This window comes from Pantherophis guttatus, chromosome 3 (assembly GCF_059756535.1).
Source record: "Pantherophis guttatus breed Tessera chromosome 3, ASM5975653v1, whole genome shotgun sequence".
In the NCBI taxonomy this organism is placed as follows: domain Eukaryota; kingdom Metazoa; phylum Chordata; class Lepidosauria; order Squamata; family Colubridae; genus Pantherophis; species Pantherophis guttatus.
In genome coordinates, this window is record NC_142065.1 from 123,308,629 (window position 1) to 123,331,146 (window position 22,518).

At 39.6% G+C, this 22,518-nt stretch overlaps 1 long non-coding RNA gene across 2 annotated transcripts in view; it reads right to left on the reverse strand.

Moving 5' to 3' along the window:
• Positions 1–418: 418 nt before the first annotated feature.
• Positions 419–22,518, reverse strand: part of LOC148114813 (uncharacterized) — a 129,089-nt gene continuing 106,989 nt past the window's right edge. The window contains exons 4-5 of one of the 2 annotated variants that reach the window (XR_015733217.1): positions 11,680–11,740; positions 419–546 (exon numbers count right to left, since the gene is read on the reverse strand). This is a non-coding gene — a long non-coding RNA (uncharacterized LOC148114813). Of the gene's footprint in view, positions 547–10,836; positions 10,913–11,679; positions 11,741–22,518 lie in introns of those variants that run through there. The other variant, XR_015733218.1, reaches the window with a different exon arrangement.

Below are 22,518 nucleotides of genomic sequence, written 5' to 3' on the forward strand. Positions count from 1 at the left end.
ATCATAAGATACAACACTTAGTGATAGTCATAAGGTACAAATAATCAGAAAACAATATCAATATAAATCTTAAGGATACAAGCAACAAAGTTACAGTCATACAGTCATAAGTGGAAGGAGATGGGTGGTGGGAACGATGAGATTAATAGTAGTGCAGACTTAGTAAATAGTTTGACAGTGTTGAGGGAATTATTTGTTTAGCAGAGTGATGGCGTTCAGGAAAAACTGTTCTTGTGTCTAGTTGTTCTAGTGTGCAGTGCTCTATAGTGTCATTTTGAGGGTAGGAGTTGAAACAGTTTTATGTCCAGGATGTGAGGAGTCTGTAAATATTTTCACAGCCCTCTTTTTGACTCATGCAGTATACAGGTCCTCAATGGAAGGCAGGTTGGTAGCAATTGATTTTTCTACAGTTCCAATTATCCTCTGAAGTCTGTGTCTGTCTTGTTGGGTTGCAGAGCCAAACCAGATGCAGGTGCAAGTCATGAAGTATTAGCTTTGTAAGCCTTGGTACAACCATTCTTGGAATACTGCATCCAGTTTTGGTCACTACAATATAAAAAAAAAATGTTGAGACTCTGGAAAAAGTGCACAGAAGAGCAACAAAGATGATTAGGGGCCTAGAGGCTAAAACATATGAATAACTGCAGGAATTGGGTATGTCTAGTCTAGTGAAAAGAAGGACTGGGGGTGACATGATAGCAATGTTCCAATATTTGAGGGGCTGCCACAAAGAAGAGTGGGTCAACTATTTTCTAAAGCACTAAAAGGCAAGATAAGAAATAATACTTGGAAACTAACCAAGGAGAGAAGCAACTTAGAACTAAGGAGAAATTTCCTGACAGTGAGAATAATAACCCAGTGGAATGGCTTGCCTTCAGAAGTTGTGGGTGTTCCAGCATGGGAGGCTTTTAAGAAGAGACTGGACATCCAGTTGTCTGGAATGGTATAGGGCAGTGATGGCGAACCTTTTTGCCATCACGTGCCAAAAGCAGGGGGAGCACGGGGGATCGCACGTCTGTGTGCCTACACCCATAATTCAATGCACCCCACGTATGCATGTGCAACCCCCCCCCAGGTTCCCCCCACTTTTGGCATGCGATGGTACTGTGTGCCTGGTAGGCCCATTTTTTGCCCTCCCTGGGCTCCAGAGGCTTTCTTGGGGGATTCCCACCCCCCAAGAGGCCCTCTGGAGGCCAGAAATGGCCCATTTGCTGACTTCTGGTGGGATCAGAAGGCCTGTTTTTCGCTCTCCCCAGGCTCCAGAGCCTTTCTAGGAGCTTGGGGAGAGTGAAAACGGCCTTCTCCAATCCCCGCCCTGGAAGGCCTCTGGAGGCCGGAAATGACTCGTTTGCCAACTTCTGGTTAGCCTGGAAGGGCTGAAAATCAGCTGGCAGAACTGAGCTTGCGTGCCCACTGATACGTGTGCCATAGGTTCGCCATCACGGGTATAGGGTCTCTTGCTTGAGCAGGTGGTTGGGACTAAAAGACCTTCAAGGTCTCTTCCAATTTTGTTATTCTGTTCTGTTCTGATTACCAGCCTTTTTTTTTTTTTTGGTTCCAATTTAAAGTCCTACATAACATGGGGCTGGGTTATTTGAGGGATGGCTTCTTCCCAGATATATCATTGCAGAGGGTTGCCTTCTCCCCAGTTACATTGCTCAGAGCCATCAAAAGAGGCATACTGTGGTTCCCATTGCCTAGGGAGCTACATTGGGCAGATTCCAGGTAGGGGTCTTTATCTGCTGTGGTGCCACTTTATGAAGCATTTCCCTTCATGAAGTAAAGTTAGCCCCATGCCTGTTGAGTTTCTGGAAGTCCCTCAAAATGTAGTTAAGCTCCCAGGCCTAGGGGCTAGGTGAGTGGAGAGAGAAAAGTCAAACAGCAGAAATTACTGGTAGGATCAGGAGCCTTATGAATACCTTCTAGGAAGTCATCATTCCTACCTGGGTCAGAAAGGAAAAACAGTACAACTTTGGTTCTGAGACTAGCAGTCAAAGTTGGTTCTCCCTGGCAGTCAAAGTTGAAATGACCAAGGTGGCATAGAGCCCTGTGGCCTGGTGTGTCACAGGCCAATTGGAGCGTGGGAGTCATCAACCTGTTTCAGCTTTCTCCTCCATGTGAATCAGAACAGTCACATAGGTGGCCCTACTGTATTTTCTGATGGAAAGCACTTGGCCCTGAGATGGAGGTCCTATGGGGAGAGCAGTTCATCAACAGAGTATCTTGACATCAGACCAAGGAGGATGTACCGATGAGGCCTAAGATTCAAGGAAGGATAAAGTTGGGATGAAGGCCAGCAGTCCTTCCTGGACACAGCTAAGAGAATCAGTGTAAGAGAAGAGAAGGTGCAGATAGTAAAGAGAAAAAGGAATAGATGCAGAAAGGGAAATTTAATGAAGGAGAATATTTGAATCAAGAAGAAGAAAGAGTAGAATGCAGTTGCAGAGAAATTATGTATGTGGAGAATGTTATATAGATTAAAATAGATTGGGGGTAGTTGGAAGAGAAGATTGATGAAGGTGATGCAGAGGTGGTACATACAGAATAAACTATGCTATGAGCAGAATAAGAAATTAAATGGAAACTAACAGTCTAGTCTATCATGTTTTGGAAATGGAAAGAGTTAGAGGAGAAGGAAAGAAAGAGGCTGTCATCATTAAAGGATAGGCAGTTTGAACTTATTAGCTAAGCTACTGAAGAGCTACTGCTGCTGTGGAGCCACTGCCAGCAATTTATTATGTTGTTGTTGTTGTTAGTCGCAAAATTGTGTCCGACCCATTGCAATCCCATAGACAACGTTCCTCCACACCTTTGCCTTTTGGTACTGTCCACGGGGTTTTCATGGCAAAGATACTGGAGTGGGTTGCCATTTCCTTCTCCAGTGGATCACGTTTTGTCAGAGCTCTCTGCTATGACCTGTCCGCCTTGGGTGGCCCTGCACAGCATAGCTCATAGCTTCATTGAACTATGCAAGCCCCTTTGCCACGACAAAGCAGTTAATCCATGAAGGGGATTTATTATGTAGAAGCTTCTAAATGCCAAAGCTTTTGGAAGAAATGTTGGTGGGATTTTTAAAATTGGGAAAAAAATAAAACATCAATAAAGACCTATATGAATGCAACATAACCATTCATTCCCTATTGGTTCTCCAGCACAACTCTGTCTCTAACAGTTTAACAAAAACTGAGGATGAGGGTCCCAATTTCATCTTGAGAGGGAGAATATTCTTTAATGGAGGGGCTGCTACAGAGAAACTTTGCTTGCAAGCTCCAGCTCCCTTCACTTCCACTGTATGGGAGACCATTAAAAGATATTTGTGGAAGGTCCCCACTTGATGCATTGGGTGGTTTACTACAGGAGGTGGTCCTGTAAGTAACTTGGTGCCAAGCTATAGAGGGCTGTAGAGATCAAAACCAGCATTTTGAACTGTACACAGAAAATTCCTGGTAATCAATGCAACAACTGTTGGTTAGGTACTATAGTATATGACAACAACAACTTTGATTCACAAATACACAGGCCAATTCATTTTGAGCCAATTGTTGTTTATGGATAGCCTTTGGAGGTAGAACATCTTGCAATAATTTAAGTTAGTTGTGATGAGGCAAGGACCCCCTCCTCTCAGTAATGTACAGTGGCACATTACAGAACCTAGTAAAGCTGCCAGGAGGCCCTACAGCCCCTCCAGGAACAAATAAAGCAAAAGGAAATAGAGGGGAATGAGGTGGAAAGCTCCTTGTTGTCCAGGGCACCATATATGCAGCAGATCCATCAGCATAGGTGGCCACAGAAGGATGAAAGATGAACATGCCAGCCATCATAGTAAAGAGGACAGCAACTTAGTCCAGGAGCTGTAGTTGCACTGCACTGCAGAGGAACTGTCTATAGAGAACCCTATGAGAGGGGCAATGATGGAGTTAGATAGTGGAAAGAAACTAGCATGGAGAGCTTAGCATGGAGAGCTGGATCTGAGAGCTGCATGTGTGGAGTGCAAGAGTAGGAGTGAACATAGAACATAAAATCATAGGGCTGGAGGGGATCTCGAAGATCTTCGGAGTCCCACTCCCTGCTCAAGGCAGGAGACCTTATAGTACCCTGGTTTATTGTTTGAAAACCTCCAGTGATGAAGCACCCATAACTCTGGGAGGCAAGCTGTTCTCGCTGTCAGAAAAATTCCCCTTACTTCTAGGCTGGATCTCTCCCTCTAACAAACTTCCACCCATTACTTATGTTTCCTGCCCTCAAATGCTTTGGAGAATAGGTTGACCCGCTTTCCCCCTACTTCACACACATATACAACTTACACATTTACACTTATATTAAGAAGTAATCTTTCTCTCCTATTTTATAACCTAAAAGTATTAGAATTTGGCCCGCTTGTTTTTATCAACTTTGTCATGGAATACTATTGTAGATTTTAAGCTATTTTAGTATGCTGCTGAGTTTTTTGTGTATCTATGTTCAGATGAACTGAAGGTACTTCATTATGCTCTGTCAGGGCATTGATTAATCCCATATTTGGCTCTGGGACAAATCACCCTGGTTAGAGGATGGATCGTGGCTTATTCCTTGTTGCAATATTCTGAAAAGAAACGCGAAGAAAAGTTCTCTAATAAAACTCATTTATTTGTTATAAAGAAAATAAAACACCTCACTAACTAAGAAAAGTAATTGCTACATTTTGAAATAGCTTTTGCCGGCTATTTCTCAGCCGGACCTTTCTGGTAAGAGAACAAAGGAAGGAGTGTGTGAAGGAATGTAAAGGAATGTGGGTGGATGCACATGCGTAGTAGCTTTTGATAACAATTCTTGGCAAGGTACGGAAAGTCTGATAGTCCAGAAATAATTAGCTCAGCTGGTAAATAAAATAACGCAGTGACATTCCCCTTCTTTTGCCAGTTGAGCGAATATCAGTACATCATCAAATAAGGCACATCTTCTTACGCAGATACTCATGTTGAGCTGCTGGAAGTGGTTTGTTGAGCATATCAGCAATTTGATCATGTGTAGATACATATTGCATTTTGACAAAACCTTTTTTCACTAAATGTTTTATGTTTTGATAACGGATGTCAATGTGTCTGGACCTAGAACCTGTAAAATGTGATTCAGAAATATAAACCACCGATTCATTGTCTTCCATCACGGTGATCGGTCGGATCGGGTGTGTCCAGATATCTGTGACTAAAGCATCAAACCAAGTTAGGGAATTACATGCATCTGAAACACAAGCATATTCAGCTTCAGTAGATGAACAAGAAACAAAATTCTGTTTACGTACTTGCCAATAAACAGGACATCCGTTTAAGAACATCATATAACCTGAAGTACTTTTGCGTGATTTCTTATCACTTGCCCAATCAGAATCTGCATAACAACATAATTCTGCATAATCAGTATGTGTTGGTTCTAACAATAACTTCATGTGTTTATGTGTTTTAGGTATCTCAATAATTTCTTAATACATGTCCAATGAAACTGTTTTGCCTTACCTACGTGTCGAGATAAGAGATTAACACTAAGTGCAATGTCGGGTCTGGTCCAACTACTAATGTATAACAGTGACCCAATGACTGAACGATAAAGTGTTTGATCCTCGAACTCAGGACTTTCTTCTTGTGTCAAGTTATGAAAATCTGTTTGCATGGGTGTCTTTGTTGTGTTAGCATCTTTCATGTTGCAATGATGCAAAACTTGTTCAATTTTATCTTCTTGTGAAAGACTAAACCCCTTCTGTGTCTTTTCAATCTGAACACCTAAATAAGTGCTAAATATGACCTAATGATTTCAATGTGAAGTATCTCTGCAAAGCTTTGGCAAAAATTTCACTCATTTGCTTATTTGGACCAATATAAACAATATCATCAACATAAACAAGAACTATTTCATATGCATTATTAGATCTTTTTGTGAACATGCACTCATCAGTTTCGGACTTAATAAAGCCCATTGAATTTAGTTTGTCAGTAAGACATAAATACCACATTAAACCAGATTGTTTCAGACCATAAAGACTTTTGTTTAGGAACCAGGTATCCCCTTCTTGCTGTCGGAACCCTGGAGGACTTCTCACATAGATCTCTTCGTCTAGGTCTGCATGTAGATAAGCCGTGTCAACATCAAACTGGAAAACTTCTAAACCAAGGATAGTTGCAGTTGCTAAAGCAATTTTTACACTCTCAGTTCTGACTGTCGGTGAGTAAGTATTTGTGTAGTCCTCAGGATAACGTTGAGCGAAACCCTGAGCTACAAGTCTGGCCTTGTACAATGACTCACCATTTGGTTTCTTTTTGATTCTGTAGACCCATCGAGTGCCAATGACCTTTTTGTTTGCTGGAGGTTTTGCAGGTGTAAACACTTTAAGTTTCTTTAGACTGTCCATTTCAACCTGCATTGCATCATACCATTTGTCTTGCTCTAAATCAGGGAGCTGCTTGATTTGTGTGAAATTATCAGGTGGAAGTGTAACATTGCAAATCAAAGGCAAGGGTGCATTTGTCAGTTGCCAAGAATATCGTTGTGGAGGGATTCCTTTTGTGACCCTCTTGGAATGTCTCGGGACAACTGTCCAGTCTTCTTCTGTTTCGTACTCATCCTCACTTTCGTCGCTAGCGTCAGCATCCGTGGCTTGCGAAGACGGAACATCGGGTTGAGAAGAATCAGTGGAAGCTTGATCATCAATCTGCGTGGCATCAGCAGTATCATCTCTGGGAAAATAAACTCCAGGATCATTGGAATGAATCCTGGACCAGTCAATATCTTCTTCAAAATTAGCAGATTGGGAAATCACAATTGCATGTTTAGAGTCAATAAATCTGCTCCATTTTGAGTTATCATCAATACCCATAAATCTCAGTCTCTTTGCTACTGGACTTCCTTTTCTTCTTTGAGCTAAGAGAATGTTCACCATAGCGTATGAACCAAAAATATGGATGTTTTTAAGATCAGGCTTGTAGCCATACAACATGAAGAAAGGAGTCTGATTTGTTACACTGCTCCAAGTACGGTTAACAATGTAATTTGCATATTTTATAGCTTCACCCCAGTATATCATATCAAGATTGGCGTCTTCTAGGAGACAACGCATCATGGTTTGCAGTACCTCTCCGTTGTGAGCTGATGTGTCAGGGGCCGAAGACTGATGAATAATTCCATTCTTACGCATCCAGTCCTGGAAACGCTGAGACATGAATTCGGCACCACGATCACTCTGGATTCTGGCGATGCGAACTTGGTGTTGGGTAGAAACAAGGGCTGCAAAGTCTTTAAAGATCTGAAAGGTCTCTGATTTTTCTTTCATAGGATATACGTATCCATATCTAGAGTAATTATCAACAATTGTTAGAAAATATTTTCTCCCACCAAATGATGGCGGGAAAGGACCAACTATATCAGTGTGAACCAAATCAAAAATGCGTGTTGACAGGCGTGTAGCGTGTTTGGGAATGGCTGCTGCTTTGGATTTGGCCTTTTTGCAGACAGCACAATCCAAAAACACCTTACACCCCTTTAGATCCAAACCTTTTGCGAACTCCGGCATCTTCCTAAGAACACGGAAACTGGCATGCCCCAATCTTCTATGCCATTGATGGATACACCTGGAATGCAAAGGTTTACCTGTTAGTGAATTCTCAACATTAACATTTTTATGCGGAACCTCAGGCTTGCTCTGAGCAACCTGTTTACCAATTCTCTTTTTGTTGGCTTTAGGAGCCTTCGGAATAGCAACAGGATCTCTCTCTGGAGCATCTCTCTCTGGGCCTGTGCTTTCCCTTTTTGGAGTTTGTATACTTGCCTGTGTTTGTGTTTTAGGCTTTGGTTTTAAGTAATAAACACCACCAATTAATATGGTTCCAGCAATAATATCTCCATCTTTAACTATGTAACTTGCATTTTCAAGGTGGTGAACCTGGAATTTTAACATTCTAGACAAGTGACTCTGACTAAGCAAGTTACTGGTTGCTGTTGGTATGTAATAAACATCAGGAATGAATGCATCGAGCTCTTCAACATAAACAGTTCCTTTTCCTTTGACCTGACAAGGATGATTTGAAAAAGAATAAAGTTCACATAGTTCAGGTTCAGGCTCGTGCATTTCTGTGAAAAGTTCCTTTTTGTACGTAACATGCAATGCTGCACCACTGTCCAAAGTCCACAGGAGTTGTCTGTCGTACTCTGGTTGAGGTTGTGGATCATTGGTTAAAGCCAGTGTGGCGAGTGGAGTTTGTGGATCACGCTGGGGACCACGACGACCTTGTCTTCCGCCTCTGTCTCTGCCTCTGGAATCTGTTCGTCTGGGCTGGTACGTGACGGGAGCTGGAACTCGTTGGGGACAATCCTGGGTGGCATGTCCCACACGACTGCAGGTGTAGCATCTTGGCGTCCTTGGAGCATAGGTCCTTCCTTGGAAGGGGCGCCTAGCTGGAGCTTTTGATGCGGGTGGTCCTCTCAAGTGTGGCGTGGCCAACATGAATGCCTCTTCTTTAATTAAAAGTCTACAGACATTGTCCACTGTGCGTTGAGCAATTGGGACTTGGTTAATTTTTGTAACAGCATCTTTCCATTCATAATTCAAAGAGTTAATGATGATGCTGATCATTTGAATATCTTCAATGTTATGGCCTCTTTCTCTCAATTCTGTTCTCAGACCTTTCAGTTTGGTCAAATGTCCTCCAATTTGTTCACCGGGTTTCAATCTCGAACCGTGGAGTTCAGACATGAGTAAACATGAAGATTCAATTGAGACAGGCCTGTAGCAATTTTCCAATTCAACCCAAATTTGTCGGGCTGTTGTATTTGGTGGAAAAGTGACCTGCAGTTCAGTATCCATGGACATCAATAATGTTGTACAAGCCCTTATCTCTAAATCTCTTATTGCAAAATTCCAAGGTTGTCCAGGAGGGTTGAAAACCATACAGTGAGTGCCTTCTCTAAGAAGCAATAGTGTAATCTCACTGACCCAGGCTTTGTAATTGTGTCCTGACATTTTTAGTTTTGACTCACCAGTTAGTGGAGAGACAGAAAATGCCTGGTAAGGAGCCTGCATTTGATATGCTGGCTGTGCTGGCAGAAATGCCTGTGGTATTTGCTGTGCCTGTTGTGGACCTAAAAATGGTCTTGGTTGTGCCATTGGAGGTGGGCCAGGAGCTGGCCCTATTTGCACTTGTGGCTGGGGCACATATGCAGGCATTTGTAGCTGCTGTGGCTGATGCACTGGAATCTGCTGTATTCCAGTTGCCATTTGTGCTTGATCTGCAATATTGGCATGACCTGCTGGAGATGCAGTCATTTGCCTTTGCTGCATAAAGCGTGCCTGTGTTCCATCTAAAAAGACACCATCACCACCAGGGGGTGTTGGAGTTTGAGCCCGTGGAGACACTTGTGGCATTTCAGCTTGAATCTCTGAGTGAGTTAGAGACAGGTTTGCCAGGGTCTGCTGTAGTAATTTAAAATGTTCATCTAAGCTCCTTTCTCTTTCAGCTTCCTGTAGTAAATTACTTTCGCCAGCAGATGGTGCTGCACTTTTAGCTTCGGGCAGCCCAGTTACAAGAAATGATTGCGTGGCAGGTTTATATGTAACTTGATCAGGGAGACTTTCATGTGAGTATGCAGTGCTCTTTGCCTTAATTGGCCTGACACAGAATCCACCAGGGGGAGTGTCTTTGGCTCTGAGGAAGAAGACAAGATGGCGCTTTTTGAAAAATTTAAGTCACGGGATTCTTCCTTATCTTGCTCAAGCATAAACAAATCTCTCTTAAATCGAAAAAGTTCATTTTCATAATATTTTACATGTTCATGGTAGGATTTAATGACCATCTCACGCTGGGTGAGCTCAAGGCTTTGAGGAGAATAATGAATTACTTCTCTCTCTTCGTGGGGGTGAAAAAGCTTTGCTGTTTGTGGAAACTTTCTTGGCCTAGCACCAAGCACATCGTAATCTGTGGGCTCTGGTAGGATAGATTCATAGCATGCAAATTGAGAAGAAAAGGCTACCGACCTCAGTCGCAGTTCATTATCTTCAAAAGCAGCTGTTCTGATATCTGTCCTTTGATGTGTTTCCGAAAGCATTTTCAGATCTTCTTCACCCATGGCACCTTCTTGTTCCAATTGCGTAGCCGTAGCAAGAGGCTGGAATCTTGAGGGCGTTACTATCTCCTGTTCTTCTTCCAAAGAGGATAAAGCTCTGTGCTTCATTTTTTCCTTTTTCTTCTGTTTCGGCATTTTAGCAAAATAATTAGCGTACCTCAGTAGCTAAAAACTAATTGCCTATGCGCTCTTATCAGAAATAACAAAACAAGGAAAAAAGTCATAAATCAACCATCCTCTGCTACCAGATGTCAGGGCATTGATTAATCCCATATCTGGCTCTGGGACAAATCACCCTGGTTAGAGGATGGATCATGGCTTATTCCTTGTTACAATATTCTGAAAAGAAACGCGAAGAAAAGTTCTCTAATAAAACTCATTTATTTGTTATAAAGAAAATAAAACACCTCACTAACTAAGAAAAGTAATTGCTACATTTTGAAATAGCTTTTGCCGGCTATTTCTCAGCCGGACCTTTCTGGTAAGAGAACAAAGGAAGGAGTGTGTGAAGGAATGTAAAGGAATGTGGGTGGATGCACATGCGTAGTAGCTTTTGATAACAATTCTTGGCAAGGTACGGAAAGTCTGATAGTCCAGAAATAATTAGCTCAGCTGGTAAATAAAATAACGCAGTGACATGCTCAGTATTCATCATTCATTTTCCAACATAATCATTAGAAAAGGTTATTTACAGGGCAACCTATAAAGAGGTTATGTTCCATTTAAACATGGATTGTTTCAATTCATGTCCTTAGTTTTTGAATATCCAAAGTACCTTTCAAAACTCCAAAGCATGTATATCAGCACCCACTTGATCTGGTTTTTACTATGGGGAAGATGAGATGCAAATTAAATATGGGTATGTCACTTTATAGGGGAGATGGGTGACACACACAACAAACAAACAAACAAACAAACAAACAAACAAACAAGCCATTAATGTGTTTTGCTATTGTCAGATCACTATCTGATCAAATTATGAATCATTGCCTCCCTGAACCTCTGCTGGGATAGATGACCTGTTAGAAAATGTTATTCCAAGTACGTCATGAATCCAGAGGATTTCTAGAAGATGGTTGGAGATTGTCTGAATAGTTTTCAGGCAGCTATATCTCACACTTGGTAGATCTCTGGAATATAGACACAGCCAGGGCACTGGACAAGATTGCCTCTGCACATCAACCAGCCACCAATCCTAAAAAGTGCCCTGATTTTCTAAGGAGTTATGGGAATGAAGCAATTGAAAAAACACAGGAACTATGATGTAAAAACATAATTGAATATGACCAAGCAGATCAAGATCAAGTCTGAGGTTATAAGAACACTGAGGAATCAACATTTCTACATGCTTTACGTGTCTTCTCTTGATTAGTGGCCCTGTTCAGAGGGGCCCAAACTCTTTTGGAGAAGAATGAGCAAGATAAGCTGTCTGCAGGCTTTGTGGATGATTTGGCAGATTTTCTTGCAGATAAGGTCTTAAGGTTGCTACATTAGTTATCACTAGGCTTCCAGGCCTATTTCAAAGTGCTACTAATTTTAAATTTACAAAGCCCTATATGCTGTGGAACAAAGTTGTATCAATTATCACCTTACCCAATGTGATTCTGCCTTCAAGCCTAGTCATCAAGAGAAACCAAGAGAGAACCCCACGTCCCTGAGAAAGAAAGAAGGAGAGGAAGACTTTGAGACCTGTGAAGACAGATTTAATTATATAAATATATTTAGATATAAAATTAAGATTGCCATATGTGTAGGCTACAGAAATCAACAACCAGATACTTCCTGTATGCATCATGGCGAGTGGACACCTTGCTGGCTTTGTTAGCTAACAAGATAACTTTATAAGTGGAAAGTTGCTGGATCGAAGTCAGCATAATCTCTCCAGAGCAAACCAGCTCCAGTCTTTAAAGACACTACATTCAACCAAATTTTAAATCTTAATCACTTTTGGGATTATTTTCTTTATTATTTGCATTGGAGAGTTTAAGACTCTTCCGACTGGCAAGTTTCTATTGCATTCATAGATGTGTTTCCCTCTCCTTAAAAGATGATGATGCAAATTTGATTGCGAAGGTTTCAAAAATATCTGATTTTTGAACTTTGCAGCAAAAGAATGATTAGTATATAGATTTGGGAATGTTAATAACAAATTAAGGAGCTAGAAGGTTTGGAAATTATAGCTTTGAATTATCTAGAAGATACTTTCTCATAGCAAATGGGTATTGTTTTCAGTTTTTCTATGATGATGAGACCAGGAAGGCTGGACACTAGAACCAGAGGATAAAGAAATCCTTAGTGCAAACTTTTAAATACCTTTCAGCTAAACTTTTGGACAGAATGGATCAGATACTTGATAAAACTGACAGATCATGCTCCTATAAAATTGTAAAATAAGATTGAGCTGCAATGGATGTTTATGAAATTAATTTAAATGGGGACTTAAATGCAATACTAATGGATCTGATGGATGACTTATTCCCTACAGGAGATGAACAGACATTAAATCAGGAAATTAATTAAGATTCCTCCCCCCCCCTTTGCTAAGATTTGGAAGGACTCTTTTAGAAGTTACAAACAAAAGGATAAATTTTATTTATTTATGGATAAATTTTATTTATTTATTTAAAGGGGTCAAAGAATATATTTTTAAAAATCAGGGAAGATTGATAAGATTGGCTTATTTAATCAGGGTTAAAAGAAGAAAATGGTTATATCTGGTTGCCCTTACCGGACTTTTGCTGATAAAGATTGATTGATGTAGCACTTTGATTTTGTTTTCCTTAGCTAAAAAATGAGCTATGGAGAGAAGGGATATTATGTTTTATTTAGAGATGGTGATAACTTATTATTGTTTTTATCTACTGGAATTAAGGGGGAAATTATTATTTTTTCTTTCTCTTTCCCTATTTTCTTCCTTTTCCTTTTTCTTGTTTATGTACTTTTGTTATACCTGTTTGTACTTTTTGGAGTCTGTACTGGCTTTTTTTTTATATGTATAATTCTTAAAAATATTATTTTAAAAAATCAAGACAACCAGTAGATGAAAGCAAACATTACTGTGTTTTTTAAATTTCTTAGCTGCTAGCTTTATCCATATTTTTGTAGCCCTAATAATATATCAACAGATAACTAGGAATAAAAAACCCTATATTTGATAATACACTAACAAATACAAAAGGGGTTATTGAAGACCGTAGCAAAATGGCTGCTTCATTTTCAGTGAAAATGGCAAAGGATTTGATCAATCAATCAGCATGGATGTGTGGAAATATAAACCTAAATATATAAATATAAACTGCTGGAGAGAGAGAGAGAGAATTCTGATTATTCCCTAGTTCATAAAACATATTCATTAAGGAACAGTGTTGTATTTCTAATCATTGTTAACTAACCTCATAGATGTGGAGGTAGCAATTCGTACTTATCCAGATCCAATCATTCTAAAACTAAATAGAGGAATTCAGATTGAAAATGTGGAGAGTTAATCAACTATATTAAGGATATTAAACTGAAGTGTTACCAGAAATAAGAGTTTCTTTGAAATCAATGTAACTTTTCATCTTATCTATAATGTAGGATGCTAATAAAGTTTTTATAAGAAATTGGTTCATCTCTATGGCATCAAAGAGGAAGCCATGCAAAAACAGAACAATACATTACTGAATGATTTGAAACAATTAAAATCAAGGTATAAACCAGGAGTGTCAAATTGGTGGCCCGCAGGCTAGATGTGTCACACACAGGCCACACCCACCCCAGCTCCTCGAAGGGAAAAAACATTGTGAAACATCACCCAACGTGACGCCCCAAGTTTGACACCCGTGATATAAACCAATCTTGGAACAAAAAAAATAAAATAAATCAATATCAAACCAATTAGATTTATTGAAAATAAGAGACCTAGAATCTTAATTTTATCAAACAGAAATGTTTTGAAAAAAGGCACAAATCAAATAAATTGCTGCTTTACCAGTTACCGGAGCAACAAGATAAAAGAATAATAACTTCTACTTGATTGTTCAATCTATTTGATGAACTAGATATGTTTTTGTAATAAAATTAATGATGCAGCAATTTATGAATTACTAAATTAGGTTACATAGTAAACAGACAATGATTCAGAAAAGACTGAACAATATTTGAATAAGAAATTATTTACAAAATTCACAGATCAACCATTAAAGCTACATGTTTATTAAATGGTGAATGGATTTTTCGAGCTCCAAACTCCACTCATACATGAGGAAAGCTACAGTGAAGACCCATTTTAAAGGGAAGTAGCAGACTTTGTCCATTGTTTAAGAGAAATACTCTGTTATTGCCTGCAGTTTATATAAACTTGGATCAGTAGGTGTTGTTTAAGGCAGGAATTTGCCAAATGTAAAGTCTGTTAAATCAAGAGCTTTCTGTAGTCTCATACTGAAAAAGCTAAGGATGTGATGGATTTAAGTGTTAAGATCTTTCATATAAGGATGATTCCCTGCCTGATGAGGAACAAAAAGCCTTTATAAAAAGTAAACTTCTTAACTCCTAAAATGATTTCATTCTGCAACCACAAAGGCTGGCTGCCCAAAATCATTGCCTGAAATAAGGGTTTCTTAGTGACTCTTTGCTCACAGGTTCTTGTAAAACAATTTCTAAGCTGAGTCCTCAGCATCTTGAGATACAGCTAAGAAAGCTCCTATTTGAAACCCTGGAAAATAGATTGCAGTGTAAATAGTATTGAACTGGATGAATGGCTTTTGTAAGGTTTCCTTCTAAGCACTCATCCCTCCTGGAAACTCTATTTCGGAAAGTCTGATTTTGTTAGACTCATGGAGAGACACATGACTAGTGTCTGGACCAGAGTCAAGAAGAAGTAGAATTCTTGTTACAGAGAACATGGTCAACAGGTCACTATTGCCAGAGCAGGTATGCATGCTTGCAATTGCATCCTGTGAATGGCCTTCAAGGCCTTCAGCATGACTGAAATGCAGTGCAGCCAAAATCAGTTTGAATGTAGGTTTGGTGATGAAACTGAAGTTGAGCATGATTGAAGACTACAGATATTCTAAGAGGTATTTAGTGCCTTCATAACAACAATATAGATAAGATTTACTTTACTGGATTAGAGCAAAAAGTTCATCCTGGCCCAGATGATTAAAATAGTGTGCCAGATTTTTTTTTCAGGAATTGACAGGTAGGGTTTGTTACACTGTTTGCCTTCAGCATCCAGCAATCACAGCCTAAGAACACGGGGAAGCAAAAGGGGACATCTTCTGGTTCCAGCCTCATCCAATGTTTCCCTGGAGAAACCTGGCACACGTGCCCCTCATGGAGCAAAGTGCCCAGTTGCGCTCATGATGACAGAGCAGGTACACCCTTCCCCTAATCATTTCCCAACATGAAAATGGCTCCATTGTCATTACAGTGCTGAGATTGAATTCGTCTCATCAAAGCGGAGGGTGACAGGTGCCTCAATAGACTAGTGCCAAGCGCAGAGGCAAGAAGATTAGCAGGCCACTGATATCATTATTTCCGCCTATCACAGATTCGGCAGGGAGGCAATTGTAATTTCTAGGTTTATTAGTCTGCATTCGGAGAAAGAAAAAAAACAATGATAAACCTCAGTATGACAGCCAGGCATTTGTGCAGCAAGTGCTGTCATAGCGACACTTACAAAATGCCAATGCGGTTGTGTCCTCCTAATCCCCCCTAATGGAGGTTAAAGCACTGCACAAAAAGCGCTCTTATCAATGATCGGAGCACTAATAACATTTGCATTTTTAACACAGGACATAAAGAATCTTCCATGCAATTTTAGCAATTAACATTGCTTTGGAATAATTCAGATAAAATATTCAGCAAAAATGTTGGGCTGTCTCCATCTTTCTTATTGCTGTTAGAAATAACAAGGCAGAGAATTCTATGAACGATGCCTGCCCAGTCTAGAGAAATTTTCCCCAAATGTTCCCCGACATTTTCCCCAAATGTTCTCTGCTAACTAAAGAACCGGGTGCCTTGCCATTGTTAGATTTTAATAGTCCTGTTCAAATCCTACCCAGATGCTCTCGAGCGTCATACTAGAATCTCTCCATGCAGAGATCTTGATTTTAAAGCAGTCTCTTTTCCTGCTTCCAAACCCACGACTGGAAGTCTTGGGAAGGGCAAGTAAAATATTCACATCAAATAGATAAAGGAAACATGTAGGAAATTAAAAAGATTGATGTGTTCAAGTGCTGATGGAAACTTTGTGCTTGCTTTCCCTCACCCCAGTATCAATATATTTCAGGTCAATACCAGATTGCAGTAATTGTCATTTGTCTATGTTTAATCCATGCAAACAAACTTCAGGAATCTCTTGAAGTTAAAAACCTCCCACACAACAGGTGTTATAAAACTTCCATCCCCTCCCTACATTTAAGAGACCAATTAAGAAGACTCTGTAATTCCATTCTTGAGTGACTGCCACTGAATTCAATTTCTTTCAGGTCAGTGAATATAATGTGAAGTCATTAACTAAAAGGTCAGGGACAGCATATAAAATATACACACATGGTGGAGTCTGCAATAATTAGTACACACATCACATGTTCTGTTATTGTGGCATATGTTGTAAGAAATCTTAACAGGATTGGATGATGGTAAATGTTTGCTGTGTCTGACTTAAATTGGTTTTCAAAAAGAGCCCCATGGCACCTTCCCAGGCCATTGACAATTTAACACATTGTACAGTATCCCAGTGATTTTTCAATGGGGTTTCTCAGAGATCTGAAGAATGGACAAACTTGCATGAAAACGTTTTTCTCCCATTAACATTTTTCTTTTATTATATAGTATTGAAGAATGTTGAGTTTTCCTAGGTTTGCTGAGACTTTGAATAAACTCAGAAAGGCTTCACAGCTCCTTCACAAAGAGCGGGGGGGGGGGGGCAGATGTGATTAAAAGAACCTTTGCACAGATTCATCTGGTGCACCAGTTATATCCAATCCTAGATTGGAAGGCCCTTCAGACAGTCATTTCACACTGCAGGTCACCTCATGAATGGACTATTTCAGTGTGTTCTTTGGGGGGGGGTTGCCCTTGAAGACTATTTGGAAATTAGACTGGTCCAGAAAATAGCAGTGTAGGCAACTATGGTCATGCTATGATATGCAGAGTGACTCCACTGCTGTGAGCTGCACTGGCTTCCAGGTGCTATTCAAAGTGCTGGTTGCCACTTATAAAGCTCTTTATGGCATAGGGCCTGGTTCTTTGAAGAACCACACAGCTCCAACTGTTTCTGCCTATCAATTAAATTGGGCAGGGGTATGTGACCTGGGATCTGTCAATTAAACAGTGTGATGTATTGGGAGCTGAGAAGTAGAGAGGCCTTTTGCTGTAGAGAGATTACCTTTTGATGCATATTATCAATTTCCTTTTTTTTTATTATTTGCTTTTGTATTTATAAGCAGGTCAGGATTATTTGGAGTCAGTTATCTTCCACACTGTATTAAACAAATTCGATAAAGTATTCAGAATCTTCTTCACTTTTAATATATAGTACATTTCAGTATATGGTGTTGTGTAATTCTTCCTTTTAAACACATGATGGAACTCTACTGGGAATTCTTTCCTTTAATGGAGGGAGTATAGCGGAATAAAGACATCCCTGAAGTCGTATGGAGGAGCACAATGACTTGTGCAGTTCCAACTAGCTGCATTAGACAATGGACAGGACTAATGTCTACCATATGTGCAGTACAGGATAATAATGGCTGAGGACTGAAGCTAATGTGAAAACTCTTTCTGGAAAATGTAACCATGGCACTCAATTAACTTGTAAGTGATTAATTTTATTTCCCCCCATGTTATGCTGCTTCTGAAATTGAGCAACATCAGAACCAGTAGTCCTGTTCTGTGTTACACTAGAATTAGAGGAAATAAATTCAGTATCAACTATTGTGCAGTAAGAACAGGATCTTTCATAAAGTGGAAGCAATCTGGACAGAAAAATGTCTTTGAGCACAAACCAGCCAAAGTTAGGAACCAATTCCAGTCTAGAGAAATTTAAATACACATGCTTTGTTCTTCACTAGGAATCAATAGGATGTGGAAGTGTTTAAGCTTGGTTGAATCACATCCACATTTTAAAGCATATTGGCCATAGTAAGACAGTATCACCAAATGCTCAAGTCAAGAGGAAAATTAATAGTGGGGCTATGGAAAGAAAAGAAGATATTTCAACAGTGCTGCTGAAAAAACAACTGATCTTTGGCTCCCTCGCCGACAACTGGAATGATTTCTATCAGAACTGAATTATCAAAAACTATTATGCTTAAGAATTTGTGCCTTAAATCCTGTTTTATATATCCTTATATCTTTTACCTTGTATTATTTTGGATAATAATCTTCAAGACACAGGAATGTGTTTCCCACATTCCCCACATGTGTTTCCCACATTCCTCCCTTTCTAAATAGTAAGATAATTTATTGATTTATATTGACTCTTTCCTAATATGATTTGATTGCTTATTTGTTTCCTATGACTATCATTAAGTGTTGTACCTTATGATTCTTGACGAATGTATCTTGTCTTTTTATGTACACTGAGAGCATATGCACCAAGACAAATTCCTTGTGTGTCCAATCACACTTGGCCAATAAAGATTTCTATTCTGTTCTGTTCTGTTCTGTTCTGTTCTGTTCTACTCTACTCTACTCTACTCTACTCTATAAAATGTTCTAACTGAATAAGGTAAATAATTAAAATGTCACAATGTAAGGTTAGATACAAAATAGCAACAAGCTGTGATCATAGTTATCATGATTATCCTCATTTAAATTTAATGCTTAGTTCTTAAATGTACATATTGCAAAGTTTACAGGCTTAAGAAACATCAAGTAAGAATTGAACATTTTGGATTTAGGAGTCTTGTTAAATCCCAAATCTTGGCAAAATCTGGTTTGAGCAATAAAAGGCACAAACAATAGTGAAATGCAGCTATTGCCCATTAGTTTGTTGCCTCCTTGCAAATTAATACCACCCACATTGCAGGGCTAAAAACAAAGAAATAGCAGCAGAGATATTCATTCAAGCATGCCAGTAGATCAAAACAACAGCTAAGGCAATAAATTACCATCTGTTTGGCAACACCATTCATCCATTACTCCCTTCAGTACCAGATGACTTGGCTTGCTTGTGCTTCAGCAAACCTGCACACACAGTATTTTTGATGGAATAATGGGGATGGCACGTTAGAAACCATTTCACTCTCTTTTGGAGAGACAGTTTCTATTCATCAAGCAAAGTGCATACAAAAAAATGTTCAGAAACAGGAATTCCCAGTCCAAATCTCATTATGCCTTTAATCAAGTAAACCTAAACAAGGTATGATTTTTCAAGGATTTATTTATATTAAGAGGTTAATGCTGCTGACTTACTTTACAGACTTGTACAATATATGAAGCACATTGAACTTAATGATGTTATGTCTGACAAGGCAGAGTCATAACATCAGGTAGATTTGAGTGATGTGTTGATATTAAGGGTGGCAACTCCCTCTTTGTCCATTTCTGGAGAAGAGTGCTTCATAGCATCACCTTGTCCATCATTTAGGTAACAAAATCCTTGGCTAGCTTTGCAAACAGTAAAGTCTCCTTCAAGTTGAGCAGGATTTCTAGTGACTTTATTGTTATAGCTATTTAAATTTTGTCAATTTAAATTGACAACTGCATGCTTCAAGATTTCTTTACTTTTCTTTTTTAAGTTTTGACTTCCCAGTCAAACCTATATCTCTGATATTTCTGGTGCTGTCCTAACCAGATGCTAATCAAATCAAAACCTTCTTAGCTTTTCATCCAAGATCAGGTAAGAACTGCTAAGAAATCTGAGAAGACATGATGCACCATGAATGACATGAATGAATGCTTAAATACATATGAATTTGAGAATTCATATGTATTTAAATTGGTATGTAAATTCATACCATTTACCTGGTCGGTGACTTATTATGTATAAATTTTTCTTCATCTTTTACATGGCTCAAATATATTTAGCCAACAAAAGTCATCCTCTAATACAGTAGTAGGCAAAATTAAGTCGGAGTCATATTTGGAATATTAAGTATGTGATAGGTACACTAAAATAATAGCTGCATTGAGAGACCTAACTATTCACAAAATGTGTACTGTCATTGCCATGATTGATCACAAAATACTCATTTACCCGAAGGCGAATTGATTCCTCTGCACTGATTCAGATAAACATGACGCTTAAGCTGTGTGCCTCACTTTCTTCCAGTTTTTTGTTCTTTCCAGCTTCAAACTAGGGCAGAATAAACATGAAGGTTTGACTGGGGAAATTCTGGTTCATGTCCATCCTCAGTCATGAAAATACCAGTCACTGATTTTCAGTATAATCTAAGAACAGGGTCTTGTTAGTCCTGTTAAATAGAAGGCATGCTATCTATGTACATGACCGTGAGCTCCTGGAGAAAAGTGGACTAGGAAAATATATAATAATAAAAAGTGTTTTTATTTAGAAAATAGATCTAAACAGACAGACACAAAAAGATAGATACATAGATAGGTGAGACAGTCAACCTGGGGCACATTTAACCTCCAAAGAACAAATCAAAGTTACTCTGAAGTGATACCATTTTGGAGTTTGTTGCTACTATCAAGTACAAAAATGCAATCATTCTGTTACATGTATACACAAATGGATCGCAGCTTTCATTAGATATTCAAGTATATTAATCTGGAAAACGTGAAAAATTCATAAAATATGTAAAAATTTGTTTAAAATTAATATTAATCATATTAGTAGTTAAAAGTGTTTTACTATTTTCCTGAATATTGGGAGAGACTCCTGCTGTTTTTCTAGGCAGCACAGTTTGGAAGCCATATAGAAGATGGTTTCTTTAGCATCAGATAAGCCCTGGATGCAAGGATATCTTCAAAAGATCCTCTCCTAAAGTCCACAGAAGGAGACATTGATTCACAAATAGTCAAGTAGTCAAGGACTTTAAAGCTCAATGCCTATATGTTGATTTGTGCCAGGAAGACAACTACCAGTAGCAGGGCCATCTTAACAGCATTATGGGCCCCAGGCAAAGCAGTGTACTGGGGCCCTTCTGACAACTATTCATAGGAATAAAAATGTAAATGGTCGATAAAATTAAATATATATTTATTTTATTGGCACTTCCAACAAAATCGGTGTTGAAACATTAAAAACATGCTGTGTAGCAACAACTAATCAACATGATATTTATTTATTTATTTATTTATTTATTTATTTATTTATTTATTTATTTATTTATTATTTATTATATTTCTATACCGCCTTTCTCCCGTAGGACTCAAGGCGGTGTACAGTCAAGAAAAATATAGACACACAAACATCATAAAATTGCTAATTAAAATTATTACTTAGTTTGGTCAATTAAATAAAACCCAGAATTAGATAACATTTAAAAAATCATTCACATGTTCGTATGTTTAGCCCCACCTGTTGGAACATCAGGGTCTTGAGGGCACGGCGGAAAGCACGGAGATCAGGGATATTCCGTATCTCCGGGGGCAGTTTATTCCAAAGGGTTGGAGCCCCCACAGAGAAGGCCCTCCCCCTGGGAGTCGCCAGTCGACATAATTTGACTGACGGTACCCAGTAGTCCCTCCCTGTGAGAACGAACTGGTCGGTGGGAGGCTATTGGTGGCAAAAGACGGTCTCGTAGGTACCCAGGTCCTAAGCCATGGAGCACTTTAAAGGTGATAACTAACACCTTGAATCGCACCCGGAAGACCACCGGGAGCCAGTGCAGCTCGCGTAGGAGAGGTGTTACATGGGCGTAACGAGCTGCGCCCATAATCACCCGTGCGGCTACGTTCTGGACCAGTTGGAGCCTCCGGGTGCTTTTCAAGGGGAGCCCCATGTAGAGAGCATTACAGTAGTCCATACGGGAGGTAACTAGGGCATGAGTGACCGTGCGCAAGGCATCCTGATCCAGAAAGGGATGCAACTGGCAGATCAGGCGAACCTGATAAAAGGCACCTCTGGCCACGGCCGTCAAATGATCTTCTAAAGATAACCGTGAATCCAGGAGGACACCCAAGTTGCGGGCCCTCTCTGTGGGGAGCAAGATCTCATCCCCTATTGTCAGTGATGGTACCAGCTGACTATACCGGGACGCCGGAAGCCACAGCCACTCGGTCTTGGAGGGGTTGAGTCTGAGCTTGTTTCTCCCCATCCAGATCCGCACGGCCTCCAGGCAACGGGACATCACAGCAAGGGCATCATTGGGGTGATCTGGGGTGGAGATGTATAGCTGTGTGTCATCAGCATACTGATGAACACTCACCCCAAAACCACGGATGATCTCACCTAGCGGTTTTACATAAATGTTGAACAGAAGGGGTGAGAGGACTGACCCTTGCGGCACCCCACAAATAAGGTGCCTCGAGGTCAAC